Source organism: Etheostoma spectabile, chromosome 16 (assembly GCF_008692095.1).
Source record: "Etheostoma spectabile isolate EspeVRDwgs_2016 chromosome 16, UIUC_Espe_1.0, whole genome shotgun sequence".
Classification (NCBI taxonomy): Eukaryota; Metazoa; Chordata; class Actinopteri; order Perciformes; family Percidae; genus Etheostoma; species Etheostoma spectabile.
The window spans coordinates 21,500,230-21,507,228 of record NC_045748.1 but is presented as its reverse complement, the minus strand read 5'-3'; the positions used below and the strand labels follow the sequence as shown (position 1 = coordinate 21,507,228).

Here is a 6,999-nt window from a genome sequence, read left to right as displayed (position 1 = left end):
GTGAACTGGCATCTCTCCAGCCACCAATCCTCACTCCGTACTTTTTGGTCCTTACAGGGACTTGAACTAGTGATCCTCCAGTTCCCAAACCAACTCCCTACGGACTGAGCTACTGCCACTGGAATGAACTATGCTTTTGTTAATTAATAAATCCTCAAGCACAAACTTTCACCTGTCTGCTTTCTGCATTTGGTTCCTCAAATTCCCGATTCACACCATTGCTAGGGGACACCATTGATGCTCTCATCTCTGTTGTTGGTTTAAGCCATACATTGGCTTTTGTGGGCTTTCCCATAATGCACTGAACACCAATCTCCTCCCCCTCCTTCTCTCCATCTGTATGCATGTTACTAACTCAACTTCTTCCCTTTTTCCAGAGTTTTGTGCCCTTTCGCCCCTCTCCTCCGTTCTCATATCGCTTCCTGCAGGTGTTTCTGGATCTGTGGTTGGTGTCACCTGCTGCCTCCATGTTCCTGCTACAATTCTCTTTCTCTCTCTCTCTCTCCCCCTCTCCCCAGATGACCCCCCACCCTGAGCCATGGTTCTGCTCGAGGTTTCTGCCTCTTAAAGGAGGTTTTTCCTTGCCTCTGTCGCCTAGTGCTTACTCTTGGTGGGAACTGTTGGGTTTCTGTAAATAACATCACAGAGTACGGTCTAGACCTGCTCTTTTATGAAAAGCACAATAAGATAACTGTTGTTTTGATTTGGCGCTATATGAATAAAATTGAATTGAATAAACTATTGGTTTTAAAGGCACTATACCAATAAAGTTATTATTGTTATATTATTATATAAAGAATAAAGCCAGAAGTGAAAAACAGTAAAGCTGTGCATTGTTGGGTCCTTGTAAATTATGTGGTCTAATGTGGTCTAGACCTACTCTGTCTGTAAAGTGTCTCAAGATAATTCTTGTTATGAATTGATACTATAAATAAAATTGAATTGAATTGCATTGGGGCATCAGAGTGTAGTTGAGCGACTGTCCACTGGGAGGCACTAACCCTCTGTAACGGAGAGGCCCAGGAGCAGGGGTGGAGAGGCACACAAGTGTTTTGTTTGTGAGGAAGAAGAGGGGGCTCGTCTGAGGAAAGCCTTTGATGAAGTCACTGAAGAACCGATATCAACATGAACAGAAAGACAAATGAGTAGAAAGGACGCAAACGACGCCACGACAACACAAAGGCCCTCTGAGAAATATATTAATACTCTGTTAATGAGGTTTTCAAGGAGGCTCCACTGTGTGTGTGTGTGTGTGTGTACGAGGACAGACACAATGTGTGTTTGGAAGACGATGATCTCGGATTTCCATTCTCAGTCTGAAACACCGATGAGGAAAATCGCTGATGACAACAAACTAAGCATTAGGTTGTTGTTTTTTTCATGTTGGATGTCTATGAGTATTATACGGGGAACAAAGGAACCTTTCAATCATGCTAATACCACGGATGATTCCTGAAATCAACATGTCAAACTACCTTAGGTTTAATTACAGCTTGCTCATTTGGATAACAGAAATATTGTATGCGCGGATATATAAAAATGTCAGAGGCCACAGACCAATAATTGAAGACTGTGTCCAATGATGTGAGGATTCACACCTTCAATTGAACTATATCCAAAACAAAGGATATGTACATTGATTTTGGTAAAACTCCAGGACATGAGGCCATAACTATAAATCAGGTAGATCAAGTCGAATCCTCAGACATCTAGGGACAATTATCGACAAAATTAAATTGAATTGTGAAGCTATCTGTAAAAAAAGACAACAGTGTCTATTCTGCTTGAGGAAATTGTACCATTTTCATATAGACAAAACCATGATGGCATTATTTCATCATACTTTAATCAAATCCATCGTATCATTCTCCTCAGCATCATGGTTTGGGTGTGTACAAGAACATTGGTACTACTTGATATCTGGGTTTGATATCGGGAAATGATGGTGGAGTGCACAAGAATTGCCTCAATCAAATTGTAAAATGGTCAATAAGCTGACTGGGGGGGGTCCCAGCTGCACCCCCCCCCCCCCCCCCCCCCCCCCCCCCCCCATCCCTGTATGCTAAACAACTACAGTGGATAGCTATGGCCATCTAAGGAGAGAGCCTACACCCTTTGAATAGGGAATTCCAGCATCTCCGTTCTGATAAAGTTCTCAATCTGCCTCCGTACCAAAACTCCCGCCTCATGCAAATGAGAAACACACACACACACACACACACACACACACACACACAGCCAGCTGTTGGTATGTTGTGATTAGGCGCTTATATACAGAAACGCGTGAGCAGGGCTCCGTAATTGCGACAAACACATTTTCCTCCATAATTGCAGGTGAAAAATGTGTGGGTGTTTTTTTTTTCACATTAATATATATTTCACAACTTGCAGCCCATCACATTTATAGGCTACATTTCTTGAAGTCACACAGTATGTTCACACTGTGTATATACTGTATGTACAGCACAAAAATACTCCCTTTTGAGGAAAAAGATCCACTCGACAGAGTTTCTATGATGACAGAGGTGATGCTTTGTCTCGACTTCATATTGTGTGTGTGGATATTTGCTACATGCATATCTGCAATTAGAAGTTATATTCTCTGGTTTCAAGACTTGACAGATGACTCAAAAAGGACTTGGCTTTTTATTAATGTAATGCAAAGTAATGTTGAGAAGTTACGGTTTGTTTTCTGACACATGATTGGGTGATCAGTGAGAGTTTTCTCAGCTTATTGACCATTTTACAATTTGATTGAGGCAATTCTTGTGCACTCCACCATCATTTCCCGATATCAAACCCAGATATCAAGTAGTACCAATGTTCTTGTACACACCCAAACCGTGATGCTGAGGAGAATGATACGATGGATTTGATTAAAGTATGATGAAATAATGCCATCATGGTTTTGTCTATATGAAAATGGTACAATTTCCTCAAGCAGAATAGACACTGTTGTCTTTTTTTACAGATAGCTTCACAATTCAATTCTCGCCAACCTGGCAACCAGAGGAAGCCAATGCAGCAGGTTGCCTTCATGGAGGGGATTGCGCCAAAAATAATAAAATTTGGATTCCAGGATTATGTAAATGATAGTTTATATCAACAAAGTTTAATTTCCGGGGTTGTTTAAGTGCTGCCCTCATTCCGCCGGATGTCCGTCACCTTCCGCTTTCATTGTGTTGTAATGTAACGCCGGTGGATTTATGAGGACTATGGTTAACTGGTCCTCGGATCCCTGCAGGGTATATCCAGACAGCTAGCTAGACTATCTGTCCAATCAGAGTTTTCCGTTGTAAAACTATTGTTTGTAAAACAAGTTCCATCTCGAGGCTATTTTGCCGCGGCCATATTGCTCCGTCCAGCGCTTAGCACCGCCCGTGAAGATTGTGATTGGTTTAATGAAATGCTAATAAACAAGAGCACGTTTTTCTCCAATCTTGGGAGGCTGTGTGGACTAGCCAGACCCTCCTCACCAATGTTGTGGAGGAAGGTCTGGTCAATGACCACAGTAAGAGGAGAACAGCATTGTGCAACGTATGCAGCTCTAATATCACGGACACCACGATCCACAACATCTAGCTTCATCCGTCACTACAAAACCAACAAAAAAAGCACATCAGTGTCTCTTTTTTGGCAAAATAATCGGCTGGTTAAACTTTCATTTGAACTCACTTTGGGTTAAATTGATTGTGCTTTCTATTGAAAAGACATATCTGTTAAAGACAACCAGGGGAGAGATCCAGGGCCAAATGACCGATTTAAATTCATATATAAAGCACGTTAAGTTATTAGTCACAGAGCTGTGTGAATGTTTTATGACTTGACTTGTGACTTGCTTGACTTAAGCATGAACTCAACTTGCTTGACTTCTCAACACAGAGACTGGAGACTTGAAGGTTAAGACTTGAGACTCGCTTTTGACTGTGTTAGTTACTCCCAACCCTGCAGAATACCTCAATCGGACTGTTGGTCAGACTGACATTTTACAGACCAAAAGCTGTTGGTTGTTAAAAACAAAAAGTGGAAATTAAGTAGATGTTTCTATCACTTCCACTAGTAAAAACAGGAGTAGAAGGGGTGCAACATAGAGCAGAAAGATAATAAACAGCAGAGGGAAAGGGAGGCGAATGAGACTGAAAAGTGAAAGGAGCAAAAAAGGAGGAAGAGGAATCCGAGGATGGAGCAGAAATGATTTGACAGGGTGAGCGGGAAGAAAGACAGATAGAAAGGGGGGGGAAGAAAAGAGAAATCAAGCTTAATAGAAGAAAATTCTATTACACAACCGTGCCGGGTGACTTTAAATCAGAAAGGAGGGCAAGAACAAATCATACAGAAAAAGAAAGTGAAGGACAAGGGATGCAAAAAGAAACCAACATGAAAAATTGTGACTATAAGTGAAGGGGGAAAAAGTTCTTCATCTGTTTGAGCTTTTCCACGCTGTTGATCGATTTCATGGTGGATATCAGCAGATTTTGAAGATATGAACAAGAATGAACAGATTATCCCTTAGGGAAGAAGATGAAGACGGGAGGGTTGGCAGGGTTCAGCTGGGTGTTTTCCAAACTGCCAGTCTGCCTGTTAGTCTTGGAAACACGCACAACTCGCCTTGCGTAACCAGACCAAAGTTTCTCTTTCGGTCTTTCTATGGGAAAATAGCCCTGAAAACGAGCCAATCAGCCTTCGTCTATTCCTCTACAGAGTGCTGTTGAGTCTTGTGTGTTAGCTTTCAGTCCATCATGCACTGCTGCAAGTAATAAAGAATTTAGGCACGTTTTACTTCATTAATCATGCGAGGCAGAAGGTCAGCACTGATGTCCACAATGATCAAAATGGAAATGCATAGATTTCTTTTTTTAAGACAAAATGCCAAAAAAAGGTGTCAGGTCGCACTGTGGTTAATTGCTGATTTTTCAATATTCTGATTTTGTTCATGTCACTTCAATATCTTTGGGTTTTGGACTGTTGGCTGGACAAAAAGCATGTAAGCTGAAAACGACATCTTTGGCTCCAGGAAATTGTGACACATTTTTGAAATCTTGAAAACAAAACGATAAAGCAATTAATAAAAAAGTAGATTAATCAATAATATAAATATATACATACATATACATATACAGTATATATATAAACACACATATATACTGTATATATATACACATATATAAATATATGTACACAATATACAATATACTTATATACATATATACAGTATATATGTAATATATACAGTTTATACTGTACATATAGAAATATATATACAGTATACAGTAGGCTACATATATATATATATACATATATATATTTCTATATATATATATCTACACATGTATATACATATATACACATGTATATACATATACGTATATACATATATGTACATGTATATATATATATATATATATATGTACATATATGTACATATATGTACATGTATGCATGTATGTATGTATGTATATATATATATATATATATATATATATATATACACACACAAACATACAGTACATACACATATATACATTTATATACACACATATATACACATCTATATACATATGCATACATATGCAGCCCCTGAACTGTCTTCCCAGAAGCAGTGTACTTGTTACTATAATACTCAACAAAACATCGGTACTACTTGATATCTGGGTTTGATATCTGGAAATGATGGTGGAGTCCGAGGATTCCAAATCATTTCCAGATTTATTCAAACAGTGAACAAACTTTCATGACAAACAGAGCCGCCTTTTGCACACACACACAAAGGTCTACACAAGAGTGACCACTGAACATCCGAATAACTGCGTTTTCTTCTTGTCCTCACACATTTCAGTCTGTCTATTTCTGTGTTATAGTGTTACCTTCCCTACTCCTTATATGTAAGACACTTTTAATAGATTGACACATCACAACCTATACTTAACTGTGGGATCGGGTTACCTTAAAAACAACCTTGGAATACATTAAAAACCTGTTTGATTTAATGTACTATTTTTTCTTGAAAAAATAGTCCCCATTAAAACTGAGACAATGGGCTGTTTTGAGTGTTACAGAACATGCAGGTGTAAAGGAGTAGCAGAACACAAAAAACGGACATAATTCTTCATGTTTTGACAGATTTCTCAACAGCTGGAAAAATTTAACCAGCACTGAATAGATAGATATTACCAGAGTGAACATGTTTTTTCTTTATAATATGGAAATGATGAACGCCTCGATTACTTACGCTTGTGAAATTTAAAAACAAATGTGAAAAAAACGACCTTTTATGTAAGAATATGTGGAAGTTATGTACTTGGGTGCGTACCCACTTATACAGGCTGGAAGGCCGAAGGTCAAAGGCACCTTATCTGTGCAGGCTGGGCCACTGTTTTGCTCTGGATGCTTCCAGTAATAAATACTCAAAGTGTGTTGATAAAAAAGATTTCTGAGAAGGAATGTCAGCCATGACGAGGGGAGGTGGAACGTTTGCCTTCAGTTCCCGCTGCTTAGTTACACTGAAACTCACACGGAGCCGGTTGACTGACCGAGAAAATAAAAATCTCCATCTGGTTTTCATCATTTTGACAATGTTGCTCTATTTTAGTCTTGAATAGGAGTGTTGTTTCAGATTTCACCCACCATCTCATTTTGAGGCCAATGTTTCTATAGATTTTAGAAAAAAATTAGACAATGTGTCTATGACATGACCCACAGGGTGTTTGGGTTTCTCGCCATCTTTGTCTATCACTGTAGACAGAAAACCTACGTCAGCAGAAAACTGGTGATGCTGGGGTACGATGACAACACAGGTAAGTCCGAGAGAGGTTGAGACAAACATGCCCCCCACCCCCCCAAACATTTTGGGGTGTCTTATTCAATTTTATAGCCTTTGGAAAAAAAATGAAGTGGTTTTGAAATAGTATTGAGTAAAAGTTTTTTTCCAGTCTGTGATTATCCATCAACATAGTACATTCCTTTAATTATAGTCTAAATAATTCCTAATTTCTGCTTTTC

The 6,999-nt window shown here is 39.1% G+C and overlaps 1 protein-coding gene across 1 annotated transcript in view; it reads right to left on the bottom strand.

Annotated features, from left to right (window-relative positions):
• Window positions 1–6,999, bottom strand: part of LOC116704735 (myosin-16) — a 127,227-nt gene that overhangs the window by 40,024 nt on the left and 80,204 nt on the right. The window lies entirely within an intron of this gene.